The sequence below is a fragment of the Toxorhynchites rutilus genome, chromosome 3 (genome assembly GCF_029784135.1).
Source record: "Toxorhynchites rutilus septentrionalis strain SRP chromosome 3, ASM2978413v1, whole genome shotgun sequence".
NCBI lineage: Eukaryota > Metazoa > Arthropoda > Insecta > Diptera > Culicidae > Toxorhynchites > Toxorhynchites rutilus.
In genome coordinates, this window is record NC_073746.1 from 155,318,297 (window position 1) to 155,343,292 (window position 24,996).

General features: G+C 39.8%; 2 pseudogenes; both read right to left on the minus strand.

Annotated features, from left to right (window-relative positions):
- Positions 1 to 2,089: 2,089 nt before the first annotated feature.
- Positions 2,090 to 3,171, minus strand: LOC129773591 (FAS-associated factor 2-like; annotated as a pseudogene).
- Positions 3,172 to 14,109: 10,938 nt separating this feature from the next.
- Positions 14,110 to 24,745, minus strand: LOC129778926 (FAS-associated factor 2-like; annotated as a pseudogene).
- Between the last annotated feature and the right edge of the window lie 251 nt (positions 24,746 to 24,996).

Genomic DNA, 24,996 nt, shown 5'->3' on the forward strand with positions numbered 1-24,996 from the left:
ACGATGGAATTAAATGGAGAGCAATTGCTTCGAGTAGTGAATGGAAAATTTCTGTTACTGACAAAATAGAGGATTTCAATTGATTTGTTCCTACATGTCAAAACACGTAAGCGCTAGCTACACGTGGCGCGAACAAAGAGTACAACATAGAGCTATGATAAAATATAGTAGAAAAAAGAAATTAAAACGTATACAGTAGAGTGTAGAGAGGGTAGAGAATGAGAAAATAGAGAGTAGAAAGAGTAAGGAGTGGAAAGAGTAGAGAGTAAGATAGAGAGAATGGAGGAAGTAGAGAGTAGAGAATAGTGAGAGAGAGTAGAGAGTTGAGAATAAAGAGATAAAAGTGAAGAGTAGTGAATAGAAAATAGAGAGTGTAGTGTAAGAGTAAGATAAATAAAGAGAGTAAGGAAAGAAAAGAGGAAAGAAGAAAGAAGAAAGAGTAAGAGCAGGAAATAAACTGTAAAAAAGCGAATAGAAGGATTAGAAAGAAGGAAAAGTAGGAAAAGTTGAGAATATAAAGTAAAGATTAAGGCGGTGAGAAAATAGAGACAGTAGGGTAAAATAAAATATAGAATGCAGAGCAGAGCAAAGCGTAAGAAGTAGAAAGTGGAGAACGAAGAATATAGAGAGAGAGTAAAAATTGATTAGTTCTTGAGTTATGGAGAAATTTATGCCTGATTTGTATGGCAGCGCCCTCTTAGAGAGGGGGAGGAGTGTCTATTCACCATTGAAACGTTTCGTGTCCCATAAAACCTTCACATGCCAAATTCGGCTCCATTCGATCGATTAGTTTTCGAGTTATGCAGAAATTCATCCTTCATTTGTATGGCAGGCTCCCCTTAGAGAGCGGGGAGGGGTCTCGAACTATCATAAAAACCTTCCTCGGCTCCAAAATCCCCTACATACCAATTTCCATGTCGATCGGTTCAGGAGTTTCCGACTCCATAAGAATCAGACAGACAGACAGACAGAAATCCATTTTTACAGATATAGAAGAAGAAGATTTAACCATAAATTTATTTCCACGTACTGAATCAAAACAATAAAAAAAATCAGGCATCAATGCTGATGATTGATTGGTAACGAATTGATAATTAGTAATGGGCTTTCATGCCGAACAAACAGACTTTTAGAATAAAACAATACGTACACAAAAAATATAATTTACCTCCAAGCACTCATATTGCCATCAGACGTCGACACTTTACATTTGTTATCGCAATTATGAACAAATCAGACTATATAACGCACATCAACAAACCGGCTCATTCGTGAAGCCGAAAACGTTTTTTTATTAGTCGGTTTGGAACTAACCGATTTTAAAAACGAATTCGCTATACGAATGTAAACAAGCGATGTATGCCCAACAGATGCTCCGCATGTATGTGTAGCAAGAGCCCTATATGATTGTCAACACCACCTTGTGACAAATACCTGCAGATATTCTTCAAATGAGCCAATATTTAATAGCCTCACCATTGGAGATGTTATCCATCTTATTACAGTAACAAGTGTCCGATTTCATGAAGAATATTTTATTTCACCTTTAAATAATTGAGGAATATGAACTGTTTGATAAAACATAGCATAATGAATAATTTTTCTCACTATTGTGTTTTCTCAGGCGAAACATGAGGCTTAAAAGACTCCTATCTTCCAGACCTGAGGGCTGCTGATAGCCCGTGTGCATATACTTATTAAATTACACGGATAATGTCCAATCATCAATTTAGAAGAGAACCAAAACACAAAACCAACATAATCACAACATCAGGGCATCAAATGCGTTGTTTTATTCTTTCTTTCTTTGTTTTTAAGAGGCTTTAAACTTTGAAGTTCATTCGCCTCTATATACTTTATTATTGACAACTTTGTAAATTTTGGAACCTTGCTAAGGGTTTTCCATAAAAAAAAGCTTCTCTGTAAAAGGGAAAAAAACATCACTCCCGGCAAACAAAAATTGCTGCCTTTCCTCTGCAAGTATGTCTTCTTCAAAACCTATGTTTATCCAATCCAGTCTCAAAATCCATTCTTTTAAATCTTAATTGTTTTGCTCACACTCAACATATCGTTATTTGCATCTTTTACTCTATGCGTTCAGATCGGCTACGAGCAGCACTTCGCGGTTTTTCAAACCCGCCTCAACTAATGTGGGCAACGGATCTTCTGTTGGAGCACACTGTAATGCCCGCTTCGGAAAGTTAGTGGTAATTTCGAACGAGTCCGATACCTCCGGATGGCAGAAAATAAAATTATATACATCCTAAAAGCAAACGAATGATATAGTCATGTTTTCAGTTTCCTATAGCAAACAAATATCTTACCTGTGGGGTGTGGGACGCAAGGAATCTCCGTTCTAACCGCAAACCACTCGGTAGTTTGAAGACTATGCTGATCGTGCCGGGTGCTCCCGGCTCTGGCTCGGAAGGCACTTGAGAAGCTAATTCCGTTTTGAGCATCTCGATGTTTTGCAACCTCTGCATCTCAACTAGCTTGTCGGCCTCGATTGCCTGTTGAGCCGCCAAAGCTTTTTCGAGTTCCTTCTGTTTCCGACGTTGTTTCTCCTGGACCGCGCGTGGCGACATTTGGTATGCATCATCCTGCTGTTGGCGCAGTGTTTGTGTGAGATCTCTTTCCAATCGATCCTGGCGGGCTTGGTTGTGCCAAACTTCATTGTCATTGACAACGGTTTCCATGCGTCGTATCAGTTCTTCGCCATTTCAATGACCCTCCATGCGACCCATAATGACCATTTTGTTTGCCCTCAAAGCGATAATCACAAGCAGTGGATAGGCGCGGTATCGCCCAAAGGGTCGGTTACAACTGTAATGATTGAAGTCATTATCCAATCATTCCACCCACACCGGACGGTACGGGGGCTCCCGGTCCGCGCTGGGCTGCGAAAACATGCTGCAGGAAGCGATCGTTCACGACCTGTGGCGCACGGGATTCAGAAGCGTACGCAGATGGACGCCCTCCCGTATATTCAAATGCTCCTGGAAAGCTACCTCCAGATCCCACTGATGACGAATCAGAATGTCCCGGCATACATTAATATCCTCCAGACCGGTTATGTGCTGGAATTTTAATACTTTTTCCGTCTGTTCATTCGATAGGCCATCACTGTCCATGATTAGAAGGCTACTTCAGCTGTCAGGTAAGCCTCTGTGTTTCACTGTGTCTCACCAGATTGAGTGCAGCTGATGAAAGAGAACAATTTGTATTTGTCATGGTTAATACTGTCAGCATAGTAACGTTGGTACATAATTCACTATCCACATCCAAGAATCACGAGCTTATTTCAAATCACATTCAAAATGAAGTGACATAACTTTTTCAGTTGACCGGTCAAGAATCGAAGCAATTTTATTAATGCTGACTGCTAGTGTAGGTAAATCATTGTAAATCATTCTATACCTTCATGTTCAACGCAATCCTACATGAAGCACTTTGATCGGTGTTTTTCGCTGAAGAACCACATAATTTCTGGGAGAAAGGGATTTTCAAGCTGTGTGAAAAATAATGTTTCATGAAACAGAAAAACAACAACACAAGAAATGATGTCAGAATGAAAAAAATGTGCAAAAGTAGGCTGGAAATCATATTTTGAGTTTTTATTTTCAATCAAAGCAAACATTTTGTTTATACGTTGCCTTTTCTCACTGATGATTATAACTACATGAGAGAAGCAGTTATAATCACCGGAAGCATCCAAAATGAAGCGAGGACTAGTTGCATCGAGGATTCCCACAGGACCGAGGATAGCTAAAAGCTCTTATGCCCGCCAGAAGACTGGAGATGGAGCAAAAAAAGGTCTTAAATCGGAGAATAGACATCGGGAATGGTTCTCGAACTACAGCGACTCGAACGAAGAAAGGATTGAGGATGAATCTCCACCACAGTTAATTCCCAACGACGCCCAGGTATGGTTTTGGAACTACAGTGATATGAACGAAGGATGGATAGAGGACGAAACACCGCCAATGCTTGTTCCCAGTGACACAAATCTTGTCTATGACGACGAAGAAGTGTGTGATTGGGAACCAAACAACATGTCCGAAATTGAAGATGCCATTTTTAGGAGGATAAAGACCGAAAGAGAGCTCTGGAAATTGAAGGCAATGAACGATAAGCTTCAACAGGAGAATCGGCGGCTAAAGGCAATGAGAGGAGTGAGCCTCATTAATCGTTGTTGCTTCAGGTTCCTCCTGTTTGTGGTAGGCGAGGTGGCGGAATCAGTATTTCATTAATTCTAAATTAATCATATAAACTAAATTATGAAGTGGTGATCGTGTGTTATTGTGTTGTGTTGAGTTGTTTTATTGTGCGTGTTTGTTATATTTGATTTTCTTGTTGCGAGTTGTTCTATTGTTATTGCGTTCTATGTTATTGTTGCGTTTCGTTTTTATTACCATTTCGTATTGCAGGATCTACTTTGACTTTAATATGAGTTTAGTTGATTTTTGGTTGCCTTGTTTTGCTTTGTTGTTGATTGTCTTGTTTTCATGTTCGTATTTATTGACTTTTTAGTAATTAGAAATTGATTATGGATTTTTGGTTGGGTTTTTCGTTGTTTATTTTCTGTTGCGGATTTTAATATTATATTTATATATTTATATATTATATTATATATTGTCATTATACATTTGAGATACTGATCATATATTTTTTATTCCGATTTTTCGATAATGATTTTATTAATGTTTTTTTTCTTGCATGAAATGTTCTGAGCTGCTGGTCAAAAAAGTTCAAGGCTTCAAGTCAAGTAACCACAGAGGATATATAATGTAAGTATTTATTTACGACTGAAACAAATTTGCAAACAAATTTGAAGTAACATTATTCTTCTTTGTCACTTGTAGACTCTAGGCGAATATCCTGGCGAATCCTGAGAAGCGTAGGATCAAGCGTAAAAAAATTGGTATGTGATTTAAGTATTTATTTCATATATATGATTTGCAAATTTATAAAAGGATTATTCCTTATACACAGATGGAAGACCACACCGAGGGATGGACTTGGACTTAAGCAAAGATAAACATTCACCCCCATTAGGAATTTTCCTGTTTGAATTGTTGATTAAAAGAAATTTGGCCGAATTTAAATAAAGTATTTTAAAATGTATTCTATGCTGTTTCAATAGCTGCTGAAGAAACCAAATCTGACTGATTCCAACTAAAGTATTTCAAAATATTCTATGCTGTCTTATTACAAAAAATTGCACCTGTCGCTCATAATTTCGGTTTAATTGTTCTTCATTGTCTTCGGTTGCGTTGTTCTCTCGTCGCTAATTTGTATAAATTAATGAGGAGTGTGTTGAGAGTAATGTGTAGAGAATAAGGTATAGAAAATAGAGTGAGTAGAGGAAGTAGACAGTAAAGAGCAGAGAGTAAACAGTAGAGAGCGTAAAGAGAGTAGAATGAAGAGAAAAGAGTACAAAAAAAAAGAGAGAAAAAAGGATAGAGAGTAAAGATTAGAGAGAGTGAGAGCAAAGAATTGAGAGTACAGAATAAGATCAAAAGAATATAAAGAAAAAAGGGTCGAGAGCAAACAGTAGTTAGTAGAGAGAATAGAAAGTAGAGAGCAAACAGTAGTGAGTAGAGAAAATAGAGACTAAAGAGCAGAGAGTAAACAGTAGAGAGCGTAAAGAGTGTAGAGTGAAGAGAAAAGAGTACAAAGAGTAGAAAGCAAATAGCAGACAGTAGAGAGAAAAAAGGATAGAAAGTAAAGATTAGAGAGAGTGAGAGCAAAGAATTGAGAGTACAGAGTAAGATCAAAAGAATATAAAGAAAAAAGGGTCGAGAGCAAACAGTAGTTAGTAGAGAGAATAGAAAGTAGAGAGCAAACAGTAGTGAGTAGAGAAAATAGAGACTAAAGAGCAGAGAGTAAACAGTAGAGCGCGTAAAGAGTGTAGAGTGAAGAGAAAAGAGTACAAAGAGTAGAAAGCAAATAGCAGACAGTAGAGAGAAAAAAGGATAGAGAGTAAAGATTAGAGAGAGTGAGAGTAAAGAATTGAGAGTACAGAGTAAGATGAAAGGAATGTAAAGAAAAGAGGGTCGAGAGCAAACAGTAGTTAGTAGAGAGAATAGAAAGTAGAGAGCAAACAGTAGTAAGTAGAGAAAATAGAGACTAAAGAGCAGAGAGTAAACAGTAGAGAGAAAAGAGAATAAAGAGTAAAGATTAGAGAGAGTGAGGGCAAAGAATTGAGAGTGCAGAGTAAGATGAAAAGAATGTAAAGAAAAGAGGGTCGAGAGCAAACAGTAGTTAGTAGAGAGAATAGAAAGTAGAGAGCAAACAGTAGTGAGTAGAGAAAATAGAGACTAAAGAGCAGAGAGTAAACAGTAGAGAGCGTAAAGAGTGTAGAGTGAAGAGAAAAGAGTACAAAGAGTAGAAAGCAAATAGCAGACAGTAGAGAGAGAAAAAAGGAAAGAGAGTAAAGATTAGAGAGAGTGAGAGTAAAGAATTGAGAGTACAGAGTAAGATGAAAAGAATGTAAAGAAAAGAGGGTCGAGAGCAAACAGTAGTTAGTAGAGAGAATAGAAAGTAGAGAGCAAACAGTAGTGAGTAGAGAAAATAGACTAAAGAGCAGAGAGTAAACAGTAGAGAGCGTAAAGAGTGTAGAGTGAAGAGAAAAGAGTACAAAGAGTAGAAAGCAAATAGCAGACAGTAGAGAGAAAAAAGGATAGAGAGTAAAGATTAGAGAGAGTGAGAGCAAAGAATTGAGAGTACAGAGTAAGATCAAAAGAATATAAAGAAAAAAGGGTCGAGAGCAAACAGTAGTTAGTAGAGAGAATAGAAAGTAGAGAGCAAACAGTAGTGAGTAGAGAAAATAGAGACTAAAGAGCAGAGAGTAAACAGTAGAGCGCGTAAAGAGTGTAGAGTGAAGAGAAAAGAGTACAAAGAGTAGAAAGCAAATAGCAGACAGTAGAGAGTAAAAAGGATAGAGAGTAAAGATTAGAGAGAGTGAGAGTAAAGAATTGAGAGTACAGAGTAAGATGAAAAGAATGTAAAGAAAATAGGGTCGAGAGCAAACAGTAGTTAGTAGAGAGAATAGAAAGTAGAGAGCAAACAGTAGTGAGTAGAGAAAATAGAGACTAAAGAGCAGAGAGTAAACAGTAGAGCGCGTAAAGAGTGTAGAGTGAAGAGAAAAGAGTACAAAGAGTAGAAAGCAAATAGCAGACAGTAGAGAGAGAAAAAAGGATAGAGAGTAAAGATTAGAGAGAGTGAGAGTAAAGAATTGAGAGTACATAGTAAGATGAAAAGAATGTAAAGAAAAGAGGGTCGAGAGCAAACAGTAGTTAGTAGAGAGAATAGAAAGTAGAGAGCAAACAGTAGTGAGTAGAGAAAATAGAGACTAAAGAGCAGAGAGTAAACAGTAGAGCGCGTAAACAGTGTTGAGTGAAGAGAAAAGAGTACAAAGAGTAGAAAGCAAATAGCAGACAGTAGAGAGAAAAAAGGATAGAGAGTAAAGATTAGAGAGAGTGAGAGCAAAGAATTGAGAGTACAGAGTAAGATGAAAAGAATGTAAAGAAAAGAGGGTCGAGAGCAAACAGTAGTGAGTAGAGAAAATAAAGACTAAAGAGCAGAGAGTAAACAGTAGAGAGCGTAAAGAGTGTAGAGTGAAGAGAAAAGAGTACAAAGAGTAGAAAGCAAATAGCAGACAGTAGAGAGAAAAAAGGATAGAGAGTAAAGATTAGAGAGAGTGAGAGCAAAGAATTGAGAGTACAGAGTAAGATCAAAAGAATATAAAGAAAAAAGGGTCGAGAGCAAACAGTAGTTAGTAGAGAGAATAGAAAGTAGAGAGCAAACAGTAGTGAGTAGAGAAAATAGAGACTAAAGAGCAGAGAGTAAACAGTAGAGCGCGTAAAGAGTGTAGAGTGAAGAGAAAAGAGTACAAAGAGTAGAAAGCAAATAGCAGACAGTAGAGAGTAAAAAGGATAGAGAGTAAAGATTAGAGAGAGTGAGAGTAAAGAATTGAGAGTACAGAGTAAGATGAAAAGAATGTAAAGAAAATAGGGTCGAGAGCAAACAGTAGTTAGTAGAGAGAATAGAAAGTAGAGAGCAAACAGTAGTGAGTAGAGAAAATAGAGACTAAAGAGCAGAGAGTAAACAGTAGAGCGCGTAAAGAGTGTAGAGTGAAGAGAAAAGAGTACAAAGAGTAGAAAGCAAATAGCAGACAGTAGAGAGAGAAAAAAGGATAGAGAGTAAAGATTAGAGAGAATGAGAGTAAAGAATTGAGAGTACATAGTAAGATGAAAAGAATGTAAAGAAAAGAGGGTCGAGAACAAACAGTAGTTAGTAGAGAGAATAGAAAGTAGAGAGCAAACAGTAGTGAGTAGAGAAAATAGAGACTAAAGAGCAGAGAGTAAACAGTAGAGCGCGTAAACAGTGTTGAGTGAAGAGAAAAGAGTACAAAGAGTAGAAAGCAAATAGCAGACAGTAGAGAGAAAAAAGGATAGAGAGTAAAGATTAGAGAGAGTGAGAGCAAAGAATTGAGAGTACAGAGTAAGATGAAAAGAATGTAAAGAAAAGAGGGTCGAGAGCAAACAGTAGTGAGTAGAGAAAATAAAGACTAAAGAGCAGAGAGTAAACAGTAGAGAGCGTAAAGAGTGTAGAGTGAAGAGAAAAGAGTACAAAGAGTAGAAAGCAAATAGCAGACAGTAGAGAGAAAAAAGGATAGAGAGTAAAGATTAGAGAGAGTGAGAGCAAAGAATTGAGAGTACAGAGTAAGATGAAAAGAATGCAAAGAAAAGAGGGTCGAGAGCAAACAGTAGTTAGTAGAGAGAATAGAAAGTAGAGAGCAAACAGTAGTGAGTAGAGAAAATAGAGACTAAAGAGCAGAGAGTAAACAGTAGAGAGCGTAAAGAGTGTAGAATGAAGAGAAAAGAGTACAAAGAGTAGAAAGCAAATAGCAGACAGTAGAGCGAAAAAAGGATAGAGAGTAAAGATTAGAGAGAGTGAGAGCAAAGAATTGAGAGTACAGAGTAAGATCAAAAGAATATAAAGAAAAAAGGGTCGAGAGCAAACAGTAGTTAGTAGAGAGAATAGAAAGTAGAGAGCAAACAGTAGTGAGTAGAGAAAATAGAGACTAAAGAGCAGAGAGTAAACAGTAGAGAGCGTAAAGAGTGTAGAGTGAAGAGAAAAGAGTACAAAGAGTAGAAAGCAAATAGCAGACAGTAGAGAGAAAAAAGGATAGAGAGTAAAGATTAGAGAGAGTGAGAGCAAAGAATTTAGAGTACAGAGTAAGATCAAAAGAATATAAAGAAAAAAGGGTCGAGAGCAAACAGTAGTTAGTAGAGAGAATAGAAAGTAGAGAGCAAACAGTAGTGAGTAGAGAAAATAGAGACTAAAGAGCAGAGAGTAAACAGTAGAGAGCGTAAAGAGTGTAGAGTGAAGAGAAAAGAGTACAAAGAGAAGAAAGCAAATAGCAGACAGTGGAGAGAAAAAAGGATAGAGAGTAAAGATTAGAGAGAGTGAGAGCAAAGAATTTAGAGTACAGAGTAAGATCAAAAGAATATAAAGAAAAAAGGGTCGAGAGCAAACAGTAGTTAGTAGAGAGAATAGAGAGTAGAGAGCAAACAGTAGTGAGTAAAGAAAATAGAGACTAAAGAGCAGAGAGTAAACAGTAGAGAGCGTAAAGAGTATATAGTGAAGAGAAAAGAGTACAAAGAGTAGAAAGCAAATAGCAGACAGTAGAGAGAAAAAAGGATAGAGAGTAAAGATTAGAGAGAGTGAGAGCAAAGAATTTAGAGTACAGAGTAAGATCAAAAGAATATAAAGAAAAAAGGGTCGAGAGCAAACAGTAGTTAGTAGAGAGAATAGAAAGTAGAGAGCAAACAGTAGTGAGTAGAGAAAATAGAGACTAAAGAGCAGAGAGTAAACAGTAGAGAGCGTAAAGAGTGTAGAGTGAAGAGAAAAGAGTACAAAGAGTCGAAAGCAAATAGCAGACAGTAGAGAGAAAAAAGGATAGAGAGTAAAGATTAGAGAGAAGGAGAGTAAAGAATTGAGAGTACAGAGTAAGATGAAAAGAATGTAAAGAAAAGAGGGTCGAGAGCAAACAGTAGTTAGTAGAGAGAATAGAAAGTAGATAGCAAACAGTAGTGAGTAGAGAAAATAGAGACTAAAGAGCAGAGAGTAAACAGTAGAGCGCGTAAAGAGTGTAGAGTGAAGAGAAAAGAGTACAAAGAGTAGAAAGCAAATAGCAGACAGTAGAGAGAAAAAAGGATAGAGAGTAAAGATTAGAGAGAGTGAGAGCAAAAAATTGAGAGTACAGAGTAAGATCAAAAGAATATAAAGAAAAAAGGGTCGAGAGCAAACAGTAGTTAGTAGAGAGAATAGAAAGTAGAGAGCAAACAGTAGTGAGTAGAGAAAATAGAGACTAAAGAGCAGAGAGTAAACAGTAGAGCGCGTAAAGAGTGTAGAGTGAAGAGAAAAGAGTACAAAGAGTAGAAAGCAAATAGCAGACAGTAGAGAGTAAAAAGGATAGAGAGTAAAGATTAGAGAGAGTGAGAGTAAAGAATTGAGAGTACAGAGTAAGATGAAAAGAATGTAAAGAAAAGAGGGTCGAGAGCAAACAGTAGTTAGTAGAGAGAATAGAAAGTAGAGAGCAAACAGTAGTGAGTAGAGATAATAGAGACTAAAGAGCAGAGAGTAAACAGTAGAGCGCGTAAAGAGTGTAGAGTGAAGAGAAAAGAGTACAAAGAGTAGAAAGCAAATAGCAGACAGCAGAGAGAAAAAAGGAAAGAGAGTAAAGATTAGAGAGAGTGAGAGTAAAGAATTGAGAGTACAGAGTAAGATGAAAAGAATGTAAAGAAAAGAGGGTCGAGAGCAAACAGTAGTTAGTAGAGAGAATAGAAAGTAGAGAGCAAACAGTAGTGAGTAGAGAAAATAGAGACTAAAGAGCAGAGAGTAAACAGTAGAGAGCGTAAAGAGTGTAGAGTGAAGAGAAAAGAGTACAAAGAGTAGAAAGCAAAGAGCAGACAGTAGAGAGAAAAAAGGATAGAGAGTAAAGATTAGAGAGAGTGAGAGCAAAGAATTGAGAGTACAGAGTAAGATCAAAAGAATATAAAGAAAAAAGGGTCGAGAGCAAACAGTAGTTAGTAGAGAGAATAGAAAGTAGAGAGCAAACAGTAGTGAGTAGAGAAAATAGAGACTAAAGAGCAGAGAGTAAACAGTAGAGCGCGTAAAGAGTGTAGAGTGAAGAGAAAAGAGTACAAAGAGTAGAAAGCAAATAGCAGACAGTAGAGAGAAAAAAGGAAAGAGAGTAAAGATTAGAGAGAGTGAGAGTAAAGAATTGAGAGTACAGAGTAAGATGAAAAGAATGTAAAGAAAAGAGGGTCGAGAGCAAACAGTAGTTAGTAGAGAGAATAGAAAGTAGAGAGCAAACAGTAGTGAGTAGAGAAAATAGAGACTAAAGAGCAGAGAGTAAACAGTAGAGCGCGTAAAGAGTGTAGAGTGAAGAGAAAAGAGTACAAAGAGTAGAAAGCAAATAGCAGACAGCAGAGAGAAAAAAGGAAAGAGAGTAAAGATTAGAGAGAGTGAGAGTAAAGAATTGAGAGTACAGAGTAAGATAAAAAGAATATAAAGAAAAGAGGGTCGAGAGCAAACAGTAGATAGTAGAGGGAATAGAAAGTAGAGAGCAAATAGTAGTGAGTAGAGAAAATAGAGAAAAAGAGTAAAACGTAAAAAGTAAAATGAAAAGTGTAGGGTCTAAAGAGAGTACAAAATAGAGAGTGAGAGCCCTCGCGGACCACAGACATTTTATTGGTCGATAGTTTGGTCGTTTTCTTAATCATTATGGAGATTTGTATATGGGTACATTATACGGATTCAGTATTTTTTTTGTAAAATTTGAGCTTCAAACCAAGGCAACCCGGCGGTTTAGTTGGCTTGGTTGGGCTAACAGTCCAACCCGACCAAACTATAGACCGGTACAAATTCTGCAATCTGCGAAAGCTCTAAAGCGTAGAGTATAAACAGTAGAGATTAGATAAACTAGAGGGTGAAAAGAGAAAATGAAGGGTACAGAAAGTGTAGAGCAAGAGAGTAAAGAGTATTGAGAAGAGAGAGTGAAGATTTGATAGTAGAGAGTAGAGAAAGTAACGTAGGAAAACGAGTGAAGCATAAACCGGGCTAACTGCGGTTGGATGGTTCTGGCTAAGCACACTGTGGAAATTGAAAAACACAAGTTTTTGGAGTCCAAATTTTCTCTTATATTTCACTAATTACGCATCACTTGGTAAACCACTTTGTCGTTGGTAGTTAGGAAAAAACTGGGATGATGAACCACGTTGTGCGCTGTTTTTATGTTTGTCGGATGTTGGTGGGGTGATTGTCCTGTAGGCTCCGCTCGGCTCGCTCGGATGCTGTTCGTTTGTAATGTTGTAACTCCATTCATCTCGCTCTCGCGCGTTGCGGGGTGATACGATGGAATGAAATGGAGAGCAATTGCTTCGAGTAGTGAATGGAAAATTTCTGTTACTGACAAAATAGAGGATTTCAATTGATTTGTTCCTACATGTCAAAACACGTAAGCGCTCGCTACACGTGGCGCGAACAAAGAGTACAACATAGAGCTATGGTAAAATATAGTAGAAAAAAGAAATTAAAACGTATACAGTAGAGTGTAGAGAATGAGAAAATAGAGAGTAGAAAGAGTAACCAGTGGAAAGAGTAGAGAGTAAGATAGAGAGAATGGAGGAAGTAGAGAGTAGAGAATAGTGAGAGAGAGAGTAGAGAGTTGAGAATAAAGAGATAAAAGTGAAGAGTAGTGAATAGAAAATAGAGAGAGAAGAGTAAGATAAATAAAGAGAGTAAGGAAAGAAAAGAGGAAAGAGGAAAGAAGAAAGAGTAAGAGCAGGGAATAAACTGTAAAAAAGCGAATAGAAGGATTAGAAAGAACGAAAAGTAGGAAAAGTTGAGAATATAAAGTAAAGAAGTAAAGGCGGTGAGAAAATAGAGACAGTAGGGTAAAATAAAATATAGAATGTAGAGCAGAGCAAAGCGTAAGAAGTAGAAAGTGGAGAACGAAGAATATAGAGAGATAGTAAAAATTGATTAGTTCTTGAGTTATGGAGAAATTTATGCCTGATTTGTATGGCAGCGCCCTCTTAGAGAGGGGGAGGAGTGTCTATTCACCATTGAAACGTTTCGTGTCCCATAAAACCTTCACATGCCAAATTCGGCTCCATTCGATCGATTAGTTTTCGAGTTATGCAGAAATTCATCCTTCATTTGTATGGCAGGCTCCCTTAGAGAGGGGGGAGGGGTCTCGAACTATCATAAAAACCTTCCTCGGCTCCAAAATCCCCTACATACCAATTTCCATGTCGATCGGTTCAGGAGTTTCCGACTCCATAAGAATCAGACAGACAGACAGACAGAAATCCATTTTTACAGATATAGAAGAAGATTTAACCATAAATTTATTTCCACGTACTGAATCAAAACAATAAAAAAATCAGGCATCAATGCTGATGATTGATTGGTAACGAATTGATAATTAGTAATGGGCTTTCATGCCGAACAAACAGACTTTTAGAATAAAACAATACGTACACAAAAAATATAATTTACCTCCAAGCACTCATATTGCCATCAGACGTCGACACTTTACATTTGTTATCGCAATTATAAACAAATCAGACTATATAACGCACATCAACAAACCGGCTCATTCGTGAAGCCGAAAACGTTTTTTTATTAGTCGGTTTGGAACTAACCGATTTTAAAAACGAATTCGCTATACGAATGTAAACAAGCGATGTATGCCCAACAGATGCTCCGCATGTATGTGTAGCAAGAGCCCTATATGATTGTCAACACCACCTAGTGACAAATACCTGCAGATATTCTTCAAATGAGCCAATATTTAATAGCCTCACCGTTAGAGATGTTATCCATCTCATTACAGTAACAAGTGTCCGATTTCATGAAGAATATTTTATTTCACCTTTAAATAATTGAGGAATATGAACTGAACTTTGAAGTTCATTCGCCTCTATATACTTTATTATTGACAACTTTGTAAATTTTGGAACCTTGCTAAGGGTTTTCCATAAAAAAAAGCTTCTCTGTAAAAGGGAAAAAAGCATCACTCCCGGCAAACAAAAATTGCTGCCTTTCCTCTGCAAGTATGTCTTCTTCAAACCCTATGTTTATCCAATCCATTCTTTTAAATCTTAATTGCTTTGCTCACACTCAACATATCGTTATTTGCATCTCTATGCGTCCAGATCGGCTACGAAAAGCACTTCGCGGTTTTTCAAACCCGCCTCAACCAAAGTGGGCAACGGATCTTCTGTTGGAGCACACTGTAATACCCGCTTCGGAAAGTTAGTGGTAATTTCGAACGAGTCCGGTGCCTCCGGATGGCAGAAAATAAAATTATGTACGTCCTAAAAGAAAACGAATGATATAGTCATGTTTTCAGTTTGCTATAGCAAACAAATATCTTACCTGTAGGGTGTGGGACGCAAGGAATCTCCGTTCTAACCGCAAACCACTCGGTAGTTTGAAGACTATGCTGATAGTGCCGGGTACTCCCGGCTCTGGCTCGGAAGGCACTTGAGAAACTTATTCCGTTTTGAGCATCTCGATGTTTTGCAACCTCTGCATCTCAGCTAGCTTATCGGCGTCGATTGCCTGTTGAGCCGCCAAAGCTTTTTCGAGTTCCTTCTGTTTCCGACGTTGTTCCTCCTGAACCGCGCGTAGCGACATTTGGTATGCATCATCCTGCTGTTGGTGCAGTGTTTGTGTGAGATCTCTTTCCAATCGATCCTGGCGGGCTTGGTTGTGCCAAACTTCATTGTCATTGACAACGGTTTCCATGCGTCGTATCAGTTCTTCGCCATTTCAATGACCCTCCATGCGACCCATAATGACCATTTTGTTTGCCCTCAAAGCGATAATCACAAGCAGTGGATAGGCGCGGTATCCTTCTAGAGAAGATATGTCACAGGCCCAGAACAGCATCCGCCTATTGACGTATTCGATGACCTGAGCGTTAGAAAGCGTGTCTCGGCAAAACGTGTTCGCCTCCGTGCTTGACTCGAAATGCAGATATACTAAGAGAAGTTTGAACTCACGCTTGGCGTCGTTCAACGCTTGATTTTTCGTTGTAAGTCTGAGTGAATTTCAGCACATCGCCCAAAGGGTCGGTTACAACTGTAATGATTGAAGTCATTATTCAGAAATGATCCGTTAAACGCCGCTAATGTGTACTCACTTCTTTCTTTGTCCTTGAAAATGTTCAGAAATGCGGCCACGATCGAGGATAGTGTGCTGTAACAGAAATTGAACACGTAGTTGCCCACAAAACCAATCATTCCACCCACACCGGACGGTACGGGGGCTCCCGGTCCGCGCTGGGCTGCGAAAACATGCTGCAGGAAGCGATCGTTCACGACCTGTGGCGCACGGGATTCAGAAGCGTACGCAGATGGACGCCCTCCCGTATATTCATATGCTCCTGGAAAGCTACCTCCAGATCCCACTGATGACGAATCAGAATGTCCCGGCATACATTAATATCCTCCAGACCGGTTATGTGCTGGAATTTTAATACTTTTTCCGTCTGTTCATTCGATAGGCCATCACTGTCCATGATTAGAAGGCTACTTCAGCTGTCAGGTAAGCCTCTGTGTTTCACTGTGTCTCACCAGATTGAGTGCAGCTGGTGAAAGAGAACAATTTGAATTCGTCATGATTAATACTGTCAGCATAGTAATGTTGGTACATAATTCACTATCCACATCCAAGAATCACGAGCTTATTTCAAATCACATTCAAAATGAAGTGACATAACTTTTTCAGTTGACCGGTCAAGAATCGAGGCAATTTTATTAATGATGACTGCTAGTGTAGGTAAATCATTGTAAATCATTCTATACCTTCATGTTCAACGTAATCCTACATGAAGCACTTTGATCGGTGTTTTTCGCTGAAGAACCACATAATTTCTGGGAGAAAGGGATTTTCAAGCTGTGTGAAAAATAATGTTTCATGAAACAGAAAAACAACAACACAAGAAATGATGTCAGAATGAAAAAAATGTGCAAAAGTAGGCTGGAAATCATATTTTGAGTTTTTATTTTCAATCAAAGCAAACATTTTGTTTAAACGTTGCCTTTTCTCACTGATGATTATAACTACATGAGAGAAGCAATTATAATCACCGGAAGCATCCAAAATGAAGCGAGGACTAGTTGCATCGAGGATTCCCACAGGACCGAGGATAGCTAAAAGCTCTTATGCCTGTCAGAAGACTGGAGATGGAGCAAAAAAAGGTCTTCAATCGGAGAATAGACATCGGGAATGGTTCTCGAACTACAGCGACTCGAACGAAGAAAGGATTGAGGATGAATCTCCACCACAGTTAATTCCCAACGACGCCCAGGTATGGTTTTGGAACTACAGTGATATGAACGAAGGATGGATAGAGGACGAAACACCGCCAATGCTTGTTCTCAGTGACACAAATCTTGTCGATGACGACGAAGAAGTGTGTGATTGGGAACCAAACAACATGTCCGAAATTGAAGATGCCATTTTTAGGAGGATAAAGACCGAAAGAGAGCTCTGGAAATTGAAGGCACTGAACGATAAGCTGCAACAGGAGAATCGGCGGCTAAAGGCAATGAGAGGAGTGAGCCTCATTAATCGTTGTTGCTTCAGGTTCCTCCTGTTTGTGGTAGGCGAGGTGGCGGAATCAGTATTTCATTAATTCTAAATTAATCATATAAACTAAATTATGAAGTGGTGATCGTGTGTTATTGTGTTGTGTTGAGTTGTTTTATTGTGCGTGTTTGTTATATTTGATTTTCTTGTTGCGAGTTGTTCTATTGTTATTGCTTTTGTTGCGTTTCGTTTTCGTTACCATTTCGTATTGCAGGATTTACTTTGACTTTAATATGGGTTTAGTTGTTTTTTGATAGCCTTGTTTTGCTTTTTTTGTTGATTGTCTTGTTTTCATGTTCGTATTTTTTAACTTTTTAGTAATTAGAAATAGATTATGGATTCTTGTTGGGTTTTTCGTTGATTATTTTCTTTTGCGGAGTTAATATTATATTTATAGGTTAAGTATTGTTATTATACATTTGAGATATTGATCATATGTTTTTTTCCCGATTTTTCGATGATGATTTTATTAATGTTTTTTTTTCTTTGCATGAAATGTTCTGAGCTGCTGGCAAAAAAGTTCAAGGTTTCAAGTCAAGTATCCACAGAGGATATGTAATGTAAGTATTTATTCACGACAGATACGATTTGCAAACAAATTTAAAGTAACATTATTTTTCTTTATCACTTATAGACTCTAGTCGAATATCCTGGCGGATTTTGAGAAGCGTAGGATCAAGCGAAAAAAATTGGTATGTGATTTAAGTATTTATTTCATATATATGATTTGAAAATTTATAAAAGGATTATTCCTTATACACAGATGGAAGACCACACCGAGGGATGGACTTGAACTTGAGCAAAGATGAACATTCACCCCCATTACTAATTTTCCAGTTTGAATTGTTGATTAAAAGAAATTTGGCCGAATTTAAATAAAGTATTTTAAAATGTATTCTATGCTGTTTCAATAGCTGCTGAAGAAACCAAATCTGACTGATTCCAACTAAAGTATATCAAAATATATTCTATGCTGTATTATTACAAAAAATTACACTTGTCCCTCATAATTTCGGTTTAATTGTTCTTCATTGTCTTCGGTTGCGTTGTTCTCTCGTCCCTGATTTGTATAGAGTAATGAGGGGTTTGTCGAGAGTAAAGTGTAGAGAATAAGTTATAGAAAATAGAGTGAGTAGAGAAAGTAGACAGTAAAGAGCAGAGAGTAAACAGTAGATAGCGGAAAGAGTGTAGAGTGAAGAGAAAAGAGTACAAAGAGTAGAAAGCGAATAGCAGAGAGTAGAGAGAAAAGAGGATAGAGAGTAAAGATTAGAGAGAGGGAGAGCAAAGAATTGAGAGTACAGAGTAAGATAAAGAGAGTAGAGAGAATAGAGAGTAAAGAGCGAACAGTAGTGAGTAGAGAAAATAGAGACTAAAGAGTAAAGAGAAGATAGTAAAGAATAAAAAGTAAAGAAAAGATAGTAAAATGTAAAAAGTGAAATGAAAAGTGTAGAGACTAAAGAGAGTACAAAATAGAGAGTGAGAGCCCTCGCGGACCACAGATTTTTTATTGGTCGATAGTTTGGTCGTTTTCTTAATCATTATGGAGATTTGTATATGGGTACATTATACGGATTCAGTATTTTTTTGTAAAATTTGAACAGTCCAACCCGACCAAACTATAGACCGGTACAAATTCTGCAATCTGCGAGAGCTCTAAAGCGTAGAGTATAAACAGTAGAGATTAGATAAACTAGAGGGTAAAAAGATTCACTTTTCTCGGGTACAGAAAGTGTAGAGCAAGAGAGTAAAGAGTATAGAGAAGAGAGAGTGAAGATTTGCTAGTAGAGTGTAGAAAGAAGAGAACAGAAAGTAAGGTGCAGATAGTAAAGAGTAGAGAAAGTAACGTAGGAAAACGTTAGAACGTTAACGTAGAAAGAAACGAGTGAAGAATACACCACAGAGTGAAATATAGTAGAAAAAAGAAATTAAAAAGTATACAGTAGAGTGTAGAGAGGGTAGAGAATGAAAATAGAGAGTAGAAAGAGTAAGGAGTGGGAAGAGTAGAGAGTAAGATAGAGAGAATGGAGGAAGTAAAGAGTAAAGAATAGAGATAGAGTAGAGTAGAGAGTTGAGAATAAAGCGAAAAAAGTGAAGAGTAGTGAATAGAAAATAGAGAGTATAGTGTGAGATTAAGATGAAATATAAATAAAGAGAGTAAGGAAAGGGTAGAGGAAAGAGGATGGAGGAAAGAAGAAAGAAAGGAGAAAGAGGAAATAGGAGAAGATAAAGAGTAAGAGCAGAGAATAAACTGTAAAGAAGAGAATAGAGAGATTAGAAATAATGAAGAGTAGGAAAAGTTGAGAGTAAAAAGTAGAGATTTAGGCGGTGAGGAAGTAGAGACTGTAGGGAAGAGAATAAACAGAAAAGAACAGATAGTAGAGGATAGAGAGTAAACAGAAAAGAATGAATAGTAGAGAGAAGAGAGTAAACAGTGTAGAATAGAGTAGAGAGTAAAGAGCGAGAGAGAGAGAAGAGTATAGAGTAGAGTGTAGAGAGAAAGAGAGAATGAAGAGTAGAGAGTAGAGTGTAGAGAGAGAGAGAATGAACCCAGAATGGCGAAATGCTGTTCGAGCTGAAGAGAGACCCAGAAATCAGGAGCTCTGCATTTAAAGATCTTGTCGAAAGGGATCTCGGTGACGGAGCGAACGTAAGGGCCTTATCCTCCGAGTCATCGATTGAATGCAGGAACCTCAGTCTGTTCACTACCGAGATGGACCTGCGTCAGAAGTTGGAGGAGGAAAACATCGTGGGTAAAGTTCCGATGAAAATCCGATTAAGAAATGCGTATCGCGGGACGCAGACCGCAACGATTCGTCTCCCAACGCAGCGAACAAGTTGCTGAAGTTAGAGAGTATAAACGTCTGCTGGGCTGTGGGACGTTTTAGAATCGTTCCGCCTGTTCCAAAGCAATTGGAGCGATGTTTCAAGTGTTTAAACTTCGGCCATCTGGCGAAAAGCTGCTTGGGGCCAGATAGATCCAAACTGTGCAGGAAATGCGGAATAGAGGGACACTTTGCCAGCGACTGCAAGGGAAAGTCAAGGTGTATGCTCTGCGAGGACAGTAATGACCATACGACGGAAGGCTTTAATTGCCCTGTGTACAAACAGGCGAGAGTAAGCGAACAGTGATGGAGATAATCCAAATAAATCTCAACCATTGTGACACCGCACAGCAACTGTTGTGGCAGGCAACGACAGAAACAAAATGTGATGTCGCAATTATCGCGGAGCCGTATCGCATTCCCCCCGGTAACGGTAATTGGGTGACGGATAAAGTGGGAATGGCCGCCATCCAGGTCATGGGCCGATATCCCATTCAGGAGGTAGTCTTGAGGACTCGCGAGGGTTTCGTGATCACAAAGATCAACGGAATTTTCATCTGCAGTTGCTACGCACCTCCCAGATGGACGATGGACCAGTTCCACTATATGCTGGATGTCCTCACCGAGGAGCTCGCCGAACGAAAACCAGTCGTTATAGGAGGGGATTTCAATGCTTGGGCAGTAGATTGGAGAAGCAGATGCACCAACGCGAGAGGGACTTGCTTACTAGAAGCTCTGGCCAAGCTGGATGTTACCTTGTGCAACGAGGGTACCACTAGTACCTTCCGTCGAGATGGCCGAGAGTCCATCATCGACTTGACTTTCTACAGTCCGTCGTTAATGACAAAAATGAGATGGAGGGTATGCGAAGGATACACCCACAGTGATCATCAAGCCATTCGTTATACCATTGGCCAACGACACTCCGTGGCAGTACGGATAACTAGGACATCCCCACGCAGGTGGAAGACAAAAATCTTTGACAAGGATCTTTTCATCGAAGCACTACGCGTGGAGAGCGGCGTCTTGAACATGAACGCGGATGAACTGACGGAAACGCTAGCCAAAGCATGCGATATAACAATGCCAAGAAAAAGGGAACCCAGGTATAAGCGACCTCCAGCCTACTGGTGGAGCGAGACACTTGGCGTGCTTCGGGCCAACTGCCTCAGCGCCAGAAGACGCTTCCAACGGTCAAGCATAGACACCAGAGAAGAGCGGAGAGTGGAATTTAGAGAGGCTAGATCCACTCTTAAACGGGCGATTAAGCGGAGCAAATCTAATTGCTTCAGGGAGTTATGTCGGGACGTGGACGTCAATACATGGGGCAATGCTTACCGAGTGGTGATGGCGAAGCTCAGGGGCCCTACGACACCTTCCGAAATGTGTCCCGAAAAATTAAAAACTATCGTGGAAGGGTTATTTCCGCAGCACTACCCAACGACCTGGCCACCCACGCCATATGGAGAGGATGAGGATAGCATCGAACGCAGAGAGGTGACGAACGACGAGCTAGTTGCAGCTATGAAACGCCTCAAAGCGAAGAAAGCGCCTGGCCCAGATGGAATCCCCAACGTAGCTTTAAAAGCGGCAGTCCTAGCATTCCCTGATATGTTCAGGACAGCAATGCAGAAGTGTCTAGACGAATGCTACTTTCCGGATCGATGGAAGGTACAAAAGCTAGTACTACTGCCCAAACCAAGAAAGACACCGGGTGATCCAGCATCATATAGACCCATATGCCTGTTGGACACTCTGGGGAAACTTTTGGAGAGAATCATCCTCAATAGGCTGACGGAATGCACGGAGGGAGTTCGTGGACTGTCCGATAGTCAATTCGGATTTCGAAAAGGGAGATCCACGGTAGATGCCATTCGCATAGTGGTCGAAAGAGCAAACAGAGCATCCAAACAGAAGCTCAGAGGAAATCGATACTGCGCAGTGATAACGATCGACGTTAAGAACGCGTTCAATAGTGCCAGCTGGGAGGCCATCGCGACTGCGCTCCACACGATGAGAGTCCCTGAATACCTGTGTAGAATACTGAGAAGCTACTTCGAGAACCGTGTGCTGGTGTACGAGACAAACACGGGCCAGGCGCAGATTAAAACTACGGCTGGAGTTCCGCAGGGCTCTATCCTGGGTCCATCGCTCTGGAACAGCATGTACGATGGCGTACTAAAACTGAATCTGCCCAGAGGTGTGGAGATCATTGGCTTCGCGGATGACATTGTTATTATCGTGACCGGAGAATCCTTGGAACGGGTCGAAATGCTCGCGACCGAATCGATAGACATGATCGGAAAGTGGATGCAAAGTGTGAAACTGCAGATAGCCCACCACAAGACGGAAATGCTGATTGTCAGCAACCGCAGGGCGGTGCAACGTGCAGAAATCATCATCGGAGAGCACTTGATAACTTCGAAGCGAGATTTAAAATACCTGGGGGTGCAGATCGATGATCGACTGAACTTCAACAGTCACGTCGACTACGCTTGTAAAAAAGCAACGAAGACAATCAATGCACTGACACGAATCATGCCCAACAACTTTGGCCCAAACAGCAGCAAGAGGCTCCTTTTGGCTAGTGTCTCCTCATCGACATTACGATACGGGGGTCCAGCCTGGATCGCGGCGTTAGAAACTCAGCGGAACACGAGGAGGCTGAATAGTACGTATCAACAGAAGCGGTCTGCGTCATAGCCAGGTTGGTCCCTATCAACATCATCTTGGCGGAAGACAGCGAGTGCTATAGGAGGAGGGGAACCAGAGGAATCCGGAAGCTAATGAGGGCAGAGTCGATGGTTAGGTGGCAGCAAGAGTGGAGTGCGGCTCAAAACGGCAGATGGACGCACAGGCTCATACCGACACTAATGGGCTGGGTAAACAGGAAACATGGAGAGGTGAATTTTCACCTAACGCAGTTTTTGTCTGGGCATGGCTGCTTCAGGCAGTATCTGCACCGGTTTGGACATGCAAGATCACCTCTTTGTCCGGAGTGTGGAGATGTGGAGGAAACACCGGAACACGTCGTATTTGTATGTCCAAGATTCACCACAAGGCGCGAGGGGCTGCCTACCCTTCATGCTGGGAACATCGTAGAGGAAATGTGTCGTGACGAGGGCACCTGGAACGCAGTGAACAGTACAAGCGTCCACATCATGTCCGAGCTACAGCGGAAGTGGAGGACCGACCAGCGTGCGGATAACGCCTGACTATAAAAGATGAACCACAGTGAGATCTGAAGCACCGGAGTACCCCACGAGAGCGGCCGTGACGGAGTGCGCGTTATGTTGGAGGGCACTACCTAATCGGCGCTCCGCTGGGAAGAGAAATCCTGCGAGGGTGACTGTGACGGGGCGCGCGTTACGTTGGAGGGCGCTTCCTAATCGGTGCACGTCTCGACGGGTAAATGGATGAATGCAAAATGGTCATAAGCGCAGTGGAGAGCAACGAATGGTGAATAAGAATATAGAGAAAAAGGGAAGGATCAACGTTAGTTTGCGTTGAAAACTCGTGAAGTGCATGAGCACAGCCGCCCCCTGAAGTAGTCGCCTAGATGTGGTCCCGGGGGGAATGAGGCTACGAGTAGAGGGCTTGGTTTTTGTGGGTGCGATCCCCATTCGACGTCTGGGTTATCCCTTCCCAGATAAGGCTGGAAGAGCGTTCCTCACCTCTATAAAAAATAAAAAAAAAATAAAAAGAGAAAATGAAGAGTAGAGAGTAGAGTGTAGAGCGTGAAAAGAAGTGAGTGGAAAGTAGAATTGCTTTTGTTTAAACAATGATAAATGCTTAACCCTCTTGTACTCCCGTGCAAAATCATAACACGTATACTCGCGCACGATTTCACAGACCGAAAATTGAACTTCTCTGTAATGTTGCCATTGTGTATTTTTCAGGCTTTATTGGCATTTATTTGAAGGAGAGGATATGATTGAATGAAAAAACTCCAAAAAATATGTTTTCTTCATTTTTATTATGTTTTAATAGTCATCTAATTCAGCATCCTCAAAACAGAGTAATTTTTTATACTCCAACACAAATAACAAAATTCGAATTTTTCACTGTTATAAATTAAAAGTAAACAACTGAATATAATTCATGGAATTATAAAGAGCTATTGTGCTCCCTTGGCCGAGTGGTTAGCGTCATAACTAACATGCCGGGTGTTCGGGTTCGATTCCCGTTCTGGTCGGGGGAATTTTTCGTCAAAGAAATTTCCTCCGACTTGCACTGTGATCACGCGTATTCTAGAGCTTGCCACTCAGAATGCATTCAAGGCGTGTTATTTGGCATAGAAATCTCAACTAAGTACAAATAAAAACGACGCAAGTAATACTAGGTTGAGACGGCGAAGTTCCTCTAGGAACGTTAGTGCCATTGAAGAAAAAGAAGATAAAGAGCTATAAAACAACATAAAAACATATTAATCGATTGTGGTTTCATTGGAGTAAGAATCAGAACATCGCATAACAGCATGTTCGAAACAAACATATTTTTTACATTTCATGCAGTTGTTGCGTATTTTTCGGGTCTTCTATCAAAGAGAAGAATGTATAACGACCTTCTAGATAATTACCATATGATAAAGGTTCTGGAATATAAAGTTTGCACATTTATAATATTCTTTGTCTCTGTATTGTTGGTAAACTAAGAATTAATGCCTTTTTTAGATGGGGAGTATAGTATAGGAGTGTTTAATAATTAAATACTGGATGAAATTAAACTGAATATCATGAAACGTTTTGGAATATTGAAAAAAATCGACAAATACATTTTACTGCTTGCTATATTCGTTCATCGCATTGCACTCGATTCTCTTTTGGCACGGATTTTTTATACGATAACGCGTTTTTTTGTCTGGGATGTAAGTTATATGCAGACAAATTCTGTTTTTACACGATACGTATCTCCCGTGCAAAGGGAGAATCGGATGTATGCGAACACACCGCGCATGTGTGTGAACCACGATGCAATAAACACTTACCACTCGGCCACTAGTACGATCTTCTATGCTTCGTTTAATACGGCTTTTTTGGAAGACGATCCAGGTCAATTCGGAATGTAGAGAAGTTCACCTCCACGCGGTGCATCCTGGGTAACGCTAAATGAACTACACAACGGAGCGGCTGAAATATGAAATGCAGTGTCTCGCCAACTAAAACGACAGTTCCGTCACGAGGCTAGCCATCGTCACCCTAGTAAGGTCAAGAAAGAAAATACGGTTGGATCGGCAAACCAGTTATCCGAAGTCAAGGCTGATTTAGACGATGCCAGTCAGCGCTCTAGTTGAAGTATCCAGTGAACAGAGAACAGACACTCTGTTCAAGTTACTTGTACCAGTATCAAACAAGTAATTGGCCTCTAACTTGAACAGAGTGTCTGTTCTCTATTAACTGGATACTTCAACTAGAGCGCTGACTGGCATCGTCTAAATCAGCCTTCAGTGAAAGTAGCAGCAACACGGCGTATACTATTGACGAGAAGGAAGAACCGA